Below are 13,162 nucleotides of genomic sequence, written 5' to 3' on the forward strand. Positions count from 1 at the left end.
ACTCTCTCTCTCTCTCTCTCTCTGTCTCTCTCTCTCTCTCTCTCTCTCTCTCTCTCTCTCTCTCTCTCTCTCTCTCTCTCTCTCTCTCTCTCTCTCTCTCTCTGTCTCAACAACAATTACACTTAAATATCTTTGTCCTAACATCCTTGTGAGTCATGCCAGTCAGTTTAATGTTATTATTATGTCCCACATGTCCGTGTGGTGGCCGCTGGAGTAAGTTATGGCCCACTAGTAACACATTCTGTGTATAACTCATTAATATACTCTCACTGTATCTTCATACACACTTCTCCTCTATACTCCCCCACCACCACATTTTCTGCGTATTTCCACCACATTTTCTGCGTATTTCCACCACATTTTCTGCGTATTTCCACCACATTTTCTGCGTATTTCCGTCACATTTTCTGCGTATTTCCGTCACATTTTCTGCGTATTTCCGCCACATTTTCTGCGTATTTCCACCACATTTTCTGCGTATTTCCACCACATTTTCTGCGTATTTCCGTCACATTTTCTGCGTATTTCCGCCACATTTTCTGCGTATTTCCGCCACATTTTTACGTATTTCCACCACATTTTCTGCTTATTTCCACCACACTTCCTCTGTGTATCTCATCTTAACTAACCACCGTATTTTGGTAGTGTGATTTACGGCGATAGGACATAGCTGAAGTTTTTACTGTAGTTATTTTAAATGGAAATTTGATCATTAGGAGAAAGTGAGATTTTTTTCGCATTTTACCCAAATTCTGAAAAATTTGAAAAATGTCTAAGTCTAAAAAATGAGACGGATATTGAAAATATTATTCTTGAGGGATATTTTTGAGCGTGATTCACGGTGATTACACACATAGTGAAATTTTAAACTTGAGTAATTTTATAAGGACATTGGACAATATGAAAAAAACGAGATTTTTCGCATTTTACCCAAAACTGAACTTCAGTTTGAAAAATAAGATTGACATTTAAAATATTATTTTTGAGCGTAATTTTTGGTGATTGCACCTATTTGTAGTTTTTAAAATTTTGGGCATTTTATACATCCCATCCGCCTGCCTAGATCTTTGCAAGTATGCAACTGTTTTTGCACTTTTTTGCAACTATGTAGACCCTCGTTCACACACAGAGGTAACTGATAATTAGATAGTAGAATTTGGTACTATTCACTTTACAGAGTCCGAAAAATATAAAGTTAAAAACCAAACTTAAATATTTCTAGCACAAATATATATTAAATTAGGCCTCAGATAGCGTGTCTTAGGCCTTAGAAAGTTAGGCTAGCTTAAATTTTCTTTGCAACTTCTATACAAAAAAAAAAAAAATTCCGGTTTGTCCAAATTTAACAGTACCGATTTCTACTTTCGAATTAGTACCTTTAACGTCAATATATATGTACGATGGTCCTCATCGGCACTATAAGTGCTCCTTTAACAGGAGAATGGACTGTTTTATAAGGAAATTTATGCACGAAGAAAAAATATTTTTTCGCATTTTTACCCAAATTCAACTTCAGTTTAAAAAAATAAGACTGATAATTAAAATATTATGATTGAGTGCTGTTTCTGAGCGTAGTTGTTGTTGTTGTTGATTTAGATTTAGCTATTCATAACGAAATATCCATGTAGCACGGTCTATGGTGAGCCCCTAAGAGCGTAGGTCATGGGGATTGTGTATAATTTGAAGTTTTAAATTGAGTTGTTTTTTTTATAAGGAAAGTTGACCATAAGGGTAAAACTGAGATTATTCTGCTTCCTGTGTACCACACCACAACACTTCCTGTGTACTACACCACAACACTTCCTGTGTACCACACCACAACACTTCCTGTGTACCACACCACAACACTTCCTGTGTACTACACCACAACACTTCCTGTGTACCACACCACAACACTTCCTGTGTACCACACCACAACACTTCCTGTGTACCACACCTCAACACTTCCTGTGTACCACACCTCAACACTTCCTGTGTACCACACCACAACACTTGCTGTGTACCACACCACAACACTTCCTGTGTACCACACCACAACACTTCCTGTGTACCACACCTCAACACTTCCTGTGTACCACACCACAACACTTGCTGTGTACCACACCACAACACTTGCTGTGTACCACACCACAACACTTCCTGTGTACCACACCACAACACTTCCTGTGTACCACACCTCAACACTTCCTGTGTACCACACCACAACACTTGCTGTGTACCACACCACAACACTTCCTGTGTACTACACCACAACACTTCCTGTGTACCACACCTCAACACTTCCTGTGTACCACACCTCAACACTTCCTGTGTACCACACCACAACACTTGCTGTGTACTACACCACAACACTTCCTGTGTACTACACCACAACACTTCCTGTGTACCACACCACAACACTTGCTGTGTACTACACCACAACACTTGCTGTGTACCACACCACAACACTTCCTGTGTACTACACCACAACACTTCCTGTGTACCACACCTCAACACTTCCTGTGTACCACACCACAACACTTGCTGTGTACCACACCTCAACACTTCCTGTGTACTACACCACAACACTTCCTGTGTACTACACCACAACTCTTCCTCTGTGAACCACACCACAACACTTCCTGTGTACTACACCACAACACTTCCTGTGTACTACACCACAACACTTCCTGTGTACCACACCACAACACTTGCTGTGTACTACACCACAACACTTCCTGTGTACCACACCACAACACTTCCTGTGTACCACACCTCAACACTTCCTGTGTACCACACCACAACACTTGCTGTGTACCACACCACAACACTTCCTGTGTACTACACCACAACACTTCCTGTGTACCACACCTCAACACTTCCTGTGTACCACACCACAACACTTGCTGTGTACCACACCTCAACACTTCCTGTGTACTACACCACAACACTTCCTGTGTACTACACCACAACACTTCCTCTGTGTACCACACCACAACACTTGCTGTGTACCACACCACAACACTTGCTGTGTACCACACCACAACACTTCCTGTGTACTACACCACAACACTTCCTGTGTACCACACCTCAACACTTCCTGTGTACCACACCACAACACTTCCTGTGTACCACACCTCAACACTTCCTGTGTACTACACCACAACACTTCCTGTGTACCACACCTCAACACTTCCTGTGTACCACACCACAACACTTCCTGTGTACCACACCACAACACTTGCTGCGTACCACACCACAACACTTGCTGTGTACTACACCACAACACTTCCTGTGTACCACACCACAACACTTGCTGTGTACTACACCACAACACTTGCTGTGTACCACACCACAACACTTCCTGTGTACCACACCACAACACTTCCTGTGTACTACACCACAACACTTCCTGTGTACCACACCACAACACTTCCTGTGTACCACACCTCAACACTTCCTGTGTACCACACCACAACACTTCCTGTGTACCACACCACAACACTTCCTGTGTACCACACCTCAACACTTCCTGTGTACCACACCACAACACTTCCTGTGTACCACACCACAACACTTCCTGTGTACCACACCTCAACACTTCCTGTGTACCACACCACAACACTTCCTGTGTACCACACCACAACACTTCCTGTGTACCACACCACAACACTTCCTGTGTGTACCACACCACAACACTTCCTGTGTACCACACCACAACACTTCCTGTGTACCACACCACAACACTTCCTGTGTACCACACCACAACACTTCCTGTGTACCACACCACAACACTTCCTGTGTACCACACCACAACACTTCCTGTGTACCACACCACAACACTTCCTGTGTACCACACCACAACACTTCCTGTGTACCACACCACAACACTTCCTGTGTACCACACCACAACACTTCCTGTGTACTACACCACAACACTTCCTGTGTACCACACCACAACACTTCCTGTGTACCACACCACAACACTTCCTGTGTACCACACCACAACACTTCCTGTGTACTACACCACAACACTTCCTGTGTACCACACCACAACACTTCCTGTGTACCACACCACAACACTTCCTGTGTACCACACCACAACACACTTGCTTTATACATTACCATTTATTTTCCATTTTATTGAGATCCACTTCAATATATTTCTTTTGTATCTGTCCATTTAAATTTTTTTTAAATGAATTAATGGAATCAGATTTAAATAATTTGTCCATCTATTCTTATCTATTGTTTTGTGTAAGTCAAAATTCAGTTTAGCTTCTTTTTTTACTTATAGGTAAACCATCTATGCCTTTCAGCAACAAGGAAGCAGTACATAATTAGACCTTCTTGACATTAAATTTTTTTCCCCATTTCGTTAATTCATTCTTCTTAGGCAGGACGGTAGACTGACTGTCTTGCTTCATGCAGGTCGCCGTTCAATCCCCGACCGTCCAAGTGGTTGGGCACCATCCTTTCCTCCCGTCCCGTCGCAAATCCTTATCCCGACCCCTTCCCAGTGCTATATAGTCTTGGCCCTGTCTCTTACGGGCTCACCATAGCCCGTGCTACTTGGAACTTGTTCCGAGTAGCTGAATCTATAACAACAACAACGGCCCTTTCTCCTCATAGTTCCTTCCTTCCTTCATTGTTGCTTCACTGTACTCCTGAAGTACTGTGTATTCTTTGTTATCATAGTTCGTGTTTCAATCATATACCGTAAGCCATTTTCCCCTTAACCGGTGGAGGGGGTGACGTCACTGTAATAATGAGAGTCTAAATCAAAATCAAAACTCACTTACGATAAGGAATTCAAAAGAAAATGTAAATGAGATACACTTTTCAAGTACAGGAGAGAGAAAAAAAGGCGCATGTGGAAGCGACGTGGAGCGCTGCACAAGTTGACTCAGTGGAGCAGCCAATGTTAAAAATTAGTTTCAGCATTAGTAAATGCAGAGTAATGCTCTCTGGGTACAACAATGTTTGGAAAACCACTTAGAAGAGGAGAGGTGAGGGGGGGGGGGGCGGAGGCTTGGAGTAGCCGCCAGTACAGTGAGGAAAAGTGCACTCAACACTCTCACGGTCGCGAGTTGCACAATCAACGGAAGATGCTGTTGAGAGTGAATACCAGACCGACGATCCTGGTTCATCCTTGCCGCAATTGTTCCTTGGACACCCTGCCAGCTCCGCCTGAGGGAGGAAGGAAGCCGTAACCTGACGTGACCTTATCAGCTGGGACACGATAGTTCCTACAGCCACAGCTCTTGATACTGGTAATGGCTCAAGAGGGCCCCCACTTACGGGCTTTTCATGCCCGTGCCACCTTTTGGGTGGCTTAATCTTCATCAATCATCAACCAGTTCCTATAGCCATTCGTCTCCAAGAGCCCGGAGAGTCGCAGCGCCTGAGGCACTCATCTCCCGAAGAGCTGATGGATTATTTTCTCCAAAACTGGTTGGTTGGTTCTTCTTGCGGAGCGGGGGAGGTGTCCGGCGCCGGATTGACAGGGAATTGACGGATCTTGACGGGCTCCCTGTCGTTTCTACCTGCCAAGGGAACGCTGGACCACATCTACAAGGCCTGTCGTCGTCGCTCCCACATCAAACAACGACAACAATGCCAAAACGACAGAACTAATACAATAATTGAGAGAACAAAAATCCTATAGAAAAATATTTAAAAATTTACTGTTTCATCCGAGGCAGTTGGTGGTTACTAGAGACCACTCACGACTAGGAAGGTTGGACGGAACGGCAGGAACGAGACGAAAGGGAATTCCGGATGAAACGGAGAGAAGGGAAGAACAGTCGGAACAAGAGGAACGAGACGAAGAAGAGAACGGACGAAAACTTAGGAACGGGAGAACGGAAAGAACGATTGACTATACGAAATGAACCATTTATTCCCCGAAATGATTGTAACAATTCTGACAATGATGATGATGATGACAATGATGATTAATTGTGAACCCCCAAAATTAAAAACAAATTAAAAACTTTTAATAAAGAAAATTAGATAAATATTTGCCCATAGAATGGAATTGAATTATTGGTAAAGCCCACATTTGGCGCACCTGTGTTGACACCTGTGGCACATCCTGGCCTGTGGCACAGTGCCTCCTGTTACTGATCTTGATCTACAGGACGCGGTCTATATAGGCCCTGGGTCTGCATGTCCCGTGATCCACAGACTGTCATGTTCTGTGTCGTCACAGATAATGGCGTCACAGATAATGACGTCACAGATAATGACGTAGGATGATGAACACAAATGGTGAGTATGAAGAACAACAACAAACACCTTCATCTAAGAAGTTATTCTTTAAGCTGGCTGACCAAGCTTTTCCTGTCACAGTAAGCTTTAAGGGAGAGGTTCGTTAAGGTGAGTAGATGTATGGGTGGAGGGGGGAAGGGGAGTAGGGGTGTGGGGGGGGGGGTTCGTCTCATTAGCATAATCCGTACATCAATCCTATGCCATGTTTTTTTGTTTTGTGTTTGTGTCTGACATACAAAAAGTCATGCTCTTAAATTTGGTTATATACACACATTCAAACACACAGCAATATACAAACAGCTATACACACACACACACACACACACACACACACACACACACACACACACACACACACACACACACACACACACATACACACACACACACACACACACATACACACACACACACACATACACACACACACACACACACACACACACACACACACACACACACACACACACACACACACACATACACACACACACACACATACACACACACACACACACACATACACACACACACACACATACACACACACACACACACACACACACACACACACACACACACACACACACACATACACACACACACACACACACACACACACACACACACACATACATACACACACACACACACACACACACACACATACACACACACACACACACACACACACACACACACACACACACACACACACACATACATACACACACACACACACACACACACACACACACATACACACACACACACACACACACACACACACACACACACACACACATACACACACACACACACACACACACACACACACACACACACACACACACACACACACACACACACACGAAGCTGGAAAAAGTTCAGAGGTATGCCGCTAGGCTAGTCCCAGAACTAAGAGGCATGAGTTATAAGGACAGACTACGTGAACTGCACCTCACGTCGCTGGAAGACAGAAGAGCTAGGGGTGACATGATCACCACATACAAAATTCTCAGGGGGAATTGACAGGGTGGACAAGGATGAATTATTTAACACGGGTGGCACACGTGTTAAATAATTCATAATTCATAAATAAATAATTCATAATAATTCAAGTGGCGCTTTCACCCTGATAGTTCCTTCCTTCCTTCGATTATTAAAAATTAGTAGAAATTACATCTCAAAAGCACATTTTGAAACGCTGTAGGAGATTGACATTTATTCTGACAGCTGACAAAATTAAGGTTAGAGATACGAAGAATTTTCTTTTCTCTTACCCAGTGTAAAAGAGTGACTGTAAAATGTGAAAGAGTGACTGTAAAGTGTGAAAGAGTGACTGTAAAGTGTGAAAGAGTGACTTACCCAGTGTGAAAGAGTAACTGTAAAGTGAAAGAGTGACTTACCCAGTGTGAAAGAGTGACTTACCCAGTGTGAAAGAGTGACTTACCCAGTGTGAAAGAGTGACTGTAAAGTGTGAAAGAGTGACTGTAAAATGTGAAAGAGTGACTGTAAAGTGTGAAAGAGTGACTGTAAAATGTGAAAGAGTGACTTACCCAGTGTGAAAGAGTAACTGTAAAGTGTGAAAGAGTGACTTACCCAGTGTGAAAGAGTAACTGTAAAGTGTGAAAGAGTGACTTACCCTGTGTGAAAGAGTGACTTACCCAGTGTGAAAGAGTGACTTACCCAGTGTGAAAGAGTGACTTACCCAGTGTGAAAGAGTGACTGTAAAGTGTGAAAGAGTGACTTACCCAGTGTGAAAGAGTGACTTACCCAGTGTGAAAGAGTGACTTACCCAGTGTGAAAGAGTGACTTACCCAGTGTGAAAGAGTGACTTACCCAGTGTGAAAGAGTGACTTACCCAGTGTGAAAGAGTGACTTACCCAGTGTGAAAGAGTGACTGTAAAGTGTGAAAGAGTGACTTACCCAGTGTGAAAGAGTGACTTACCCAGTGTGAAAGAGTGACTGTAAAGCGTGAAAGAGTGACTTACCCAGTGTGAAAGAGTAACTGTAAAGTGTGAAAGAGTGACTTACCCAGTGTGAAAGAGTGACTTACCCAGTGTGAAAGAGTGACTTACCCAGTGTGAAAGAGTCCATAGACTGACTTGTGTGTACACGTCAGTCATAGTGTAGATGACTTGCGTAGTGACATGTGCACTATAATTAGTTAATAAGTACAATTAGTTTTACCACCGTGTGTGCGGGGTGCTCCCTGGTTAGCCATCTGCGTTTGTGGGAGAGATATGGTATGTGGGGTACCCACATGACGCATGGTTATGCCCCGAGATGAGGGGAAAACCGCATAATGAGGCGAGTCACTTATAAATACCGTGTCAACATAGGTTACCTCTTATGGGGCTATTCATGCCCGTGCCACCTCTTGGGTGGCTTAATCTTTATCAATCAATCAATGAGGTTACCTCACAAAGCTTGACTATTAGGAACGAGAGCAGATTACTCTGATAAGCTTCCCGAAGAAGCTTTCTTAAAGATTAATAAAACCCCCTCTGTGAATCCCATGAATCTATATGAATCCTATGAATCTTAATCCCACTATGAATCCCCCAATCCATGTGGGATTAAGTGTGATAAACTGGTTACTTTAATTACACATATTCGGATCTACGAAATTTCTCCCTCCCCCCCCCTCCCAGAAGGGGGGGGGGGGTGAGCAGGGGTGGGTGGGGGGGGGTGATTATTCGTGCAAGCAATACTTCAGATATTAATGTGAACCGAGACACTAATTCCCTGCCCAACAGGTTAAGTTAGACGCGATAATAATAATAATAATACACTTTGGATTCTATTTTTGTTGCTCCAACACTCTTCACTCCAAGAGTAACGCATCTTTTTTTCAAGACAAACAATTCCATATATATATATATATATATATATATATATATATATATATATATATATATATATATATATATATATATATATATATATATATATCACGAAAATAAACACGTGATTAAGAATGTGACAATGTCAGACCACGGAGGAAAATGAAACAGGAATTTCCTTAAGTACTTTCGTATATTAAATACATCTTCAGAAGGAATCTATCTATATATATATATATATATATATATATATATATATATATATATATATATATATATATATATATATATATATATGCGAACAAGCCTGAATGGTCCCCAGGACAATATGCAACTGAAAACTCACACCCCAGAAGTGACTCGAACCCATACTCCCAGGAGCCACGCAACTGGTATGTACAAGACGCCTTAATCCACTTGACCATCACGACCGGACAAAATGAGGTGATAGCCGAGGCTATTTGAACCACCCCACCGCCGGCACTCGGATAGTAATCTTGGGCATAGCATTTTACCAAATCACCTCATTCTTAATGAAATGCTATGCCCAAGTAAAATGCTATGCCCAAGATTACTATCCGAGTGCCGGCGGTGGGGTGGTTCAAATAGCCTCGGCTATCACCTCATTTTGTCCGGTCGTGATGGTCAAGTGGATTAAGGCGTCTTGTACATACCAGTTGCGTGGCTCCTGGGAGTATGGGTTCGAGTCACTTCTGGGTTGTGAGTTTTCAGTTATATATATATATATATATATATATATATATATATATATATATATATATATATATATATATATATATATATATATATATATATATATGAGCTGAATGGTAACCCCTTATGAGTTGCATATTGCACAGACGATATTGCAAGCAGAGATAGCTCAGAAGATATCATTTCTGGTACACAGTTCGATTCAGGGGTAGATATAGATACCCCCCCCCCTTAGAACTCCTGTTAGCAAGTTTAGATAATTTTCGCCCTTTTCTAAATTGAAGCTTTTTAAGCTTAACGAGAAAGAAAGAACCCTGCGTAACGTGTTCTTAAGTGTTCTTGTTCTGGTTCTCACCAGAGGGTATGATTATATAACATTTCAAGTCTTAATAGAGAAGTTAAGTGTCTTGGGGCGGTCTTGAGTAGCTTAGATGCGAGGCCTTGGGAGTCTGGTCGTGACTGTGGTGTTAGAGGGATGGCTGGGGTGTGTGTTGGGGGGGGTGTGTGTTGGGGGGGGGTGTGTGTTGGGGGGGGTGTGTGTGTGTTGGGGGTGTGTGTTGGGGGTGTGTGTTGGGGGTGTGTGTTGGGGGTGTGTGTTGGGGGTGTGTGTTGGGGTTGTGTGGGGTGTGTGTGTTGGGGGTGTGTGTTGGGGTGTGTGTGTTGGGGTTGTGTGGGGGGTGTGTGTTGGGGGTGTGTGTTGGGGGTGTGTGTTGGGGGTGTGTGTTGGGGGTGTGTGTGTTGGGGGTGTGTGCTGGGGGGTGTGGCTGGGGGGGGTGAGGGTGTGGCACACACGGGACAGGACCAAGACGTGACGACACACATGGAAACAAAACACCCAAATGAACCAGAAAGGTAAAAGACAGAAAAACAAAGCTAAATGGTAAGACAGCGACGTGAAGACAGTGAGTGGAAGACACTAGTGAAGGAAGAGCTGCAGGAAAATTTCCTTCATGACTTCAAATGTATCACACTAACGAATGAGAGTTAATTATTAATTAATTATTTGAATTAATTATTATTAATTATCTTTAAATAGAGAGAATTAATCGCCTTTCGTAATTGAAAGACAAAAGCTACTAGGCGAGGCCAGGGGTTTTAAATATGCCATAGCTGGAATATAAGAGAGAGGGGACATGATCACGACGTAGAAAATAGTAACAGGAATCGACATAGTTGACAAAGAGGAATTCTTGAAACCTGCCATTTCAACCTACAAGAGATCATAGATTCAAGCTAAGGAAGCAAAGATGCCGAGGAAATAAGAGAAAGTTCACTTTTGTAGAGTGATAGAGAGTTGGAACAAGTGAGAAGGTGGTGTAGGAGGCCAACACCGCCAGTACACAGCACATCCAGCCCAGCTCCTGTGCCAGGTAAGTCCACTACGGGCTCACCATAGCCCGTGCTACTTGCCCCGCTCCTGTGCCAGGTAAGTTACGGGCTCACCAGAGCCCGTGCTACTTGCCCCGCTCCTGTGCCAGGTAAGTCCACTACGGGCTCACCATAGCCCGTGCTACTTGCCCCGCTCCTGTGCCAGGTAAGTTACGGGCTCACCATAGCCCGTGCTACTTGCCCCGCTCCTGTGCCAGGTAAGTTACGGGCTCACCATAGCCCGTGCTACTTGCCCCGCTCCTGTGCCAGGTAAGTTACGGGCTCACCATAGCCCGTGCTACTTGCCCCGTTCCTGTGCCAGGTAAGTTACGGGCTCACCATAGCCCGTGCTACTTGGAACTTGTTCCGAGTAGCTGAATCTATAACAACAACAACAACCGCCAGTAGCTGGCCTCCACGATGTGTTGATGACAAAGAGTACTGGGAAGACGGGACACCACCAGCGTAGCTCTCATTACCTAACTACACTTGCGCAATTACAAATGTGTGCGCGCGTGCAAGAAGAGTCTGGCCATCTTGACACACAGGAAGGGATGATGAGGCGACTTCTCATAACATTATCCGGTGAGATGAGTGAGGTAGAGAGGGAGGAGGTGCGGAGTGAGGTAGGAGAAGGGCAGGGGAAGAGGAGAGACTTAATAAAGGGAGACTGAAGGAACTGAACCTGACGACACTAGAAAAAAAAAGGGAGAGGGGTGTCATGATAGCGACGTATAAAATACTTAAGGGGAGGGATTGACAGACTAGAAATAGAGGAAATGTTCACATTACCAATAGAACAAGGGGGGAGGGGGGTACGGATGGAAGCTAGAGGATCTGATGGGTCATAGAGATGTTAGAAAGTTTTCTTTCAGCATAATAGTAATGAGAAAATGGAATGTACTAAAGGACCAGGTTGTGGAGGCAAACTCCACTCGTAACTTTAAATTAGATATGATAGGGAAATAAGTCAAGAGTCATTGCATTAGATAATAGGGGAGGCTAGTAAGGCGGAGTACAAGAGCCGGAGCTCCATCCTGCAGGCACAAATAGGCCAGTACACACACACACACGCACGCACACACACACACACGCACGCACACACACACAGTAGTAGTTAGTAACAGTTGATTGATTGACAGTTGAGAGGCGGGTCGAAAGAGCATAGCTCAACCCACGCAAAGACAACTAGGTGTACACACACACACACACACACACACACACACACACACACACACACACACACACACACACACACACACACACACACACACACACACACAAACATTCAAACAAGAAAATGGGACAACGTTTCGACCCATCGAGGACAGCCCTAAATTACATTCCAGAAACAAATCCACAAATTTGCATTCCAAAACCCGCGGAAAAACTTGAGTCAGACGCCTCATTGTTGTCGTCTTGAAGGATTGTGATCCCTTTCCTTGTCGTGGTCTCCAGGGGACGACGACGGGCCAGCTCTCACCATGTTGTCTCTTGTCAGTCACTCTGGCGGCAATTTACAACACTTTTTTTTCTTGGAAGACAGTTGAGTTTTGACAGTGTGTTGCTGGTGAGAGATTAAGGGGGGGGGGAGGGGGGAGGGAGGGGAGAGGGGGAGGGGGAGGGGGGAGGGAGGGGAGAGGGGGAGGGGGAGGGGGAGGGGGAGGGGGAGGGGGGAGGGGAGGGGGGAAGGGTTAATTGGTTATGAAGGGGAAGGGTGATGTGTGTGTGTGTGCGGGGGTTATCTTGAGGTTATCTTGAGATGATATCGGGGCTTAGAGTCCCTGCGGCCCGGTCCTCGACCAGGCCTCACGTTCCCGGGAAGCAGCCCGTAGCAGCTGTCTAACTCCCCAGGTACTTATTTAACTGCTAGGTGAACAGGAGCATGAGGGGTGAAAGAAACTCTGGCCGTTTGTTTCCGCCTCCACCGGGGATTGAATCCGGAACCTTAGGACTACGAATCCCGAGCGCTGTCCACT

Source organism: Procambarus clarkii, chromosome 23 (genome assembly GCF_040958095.1).
Source record: "Procambarus clarkii isolate CNS0578487 chromosome 23, FALCON_Pclarkii_2.0, whole genome shotgun sequence".
NCBI lineage: Eukaryota > Metazoa > Arthropoda > Malacostraca > Decapoda > Cambaridae > Procambarus > Procambarus clarkii.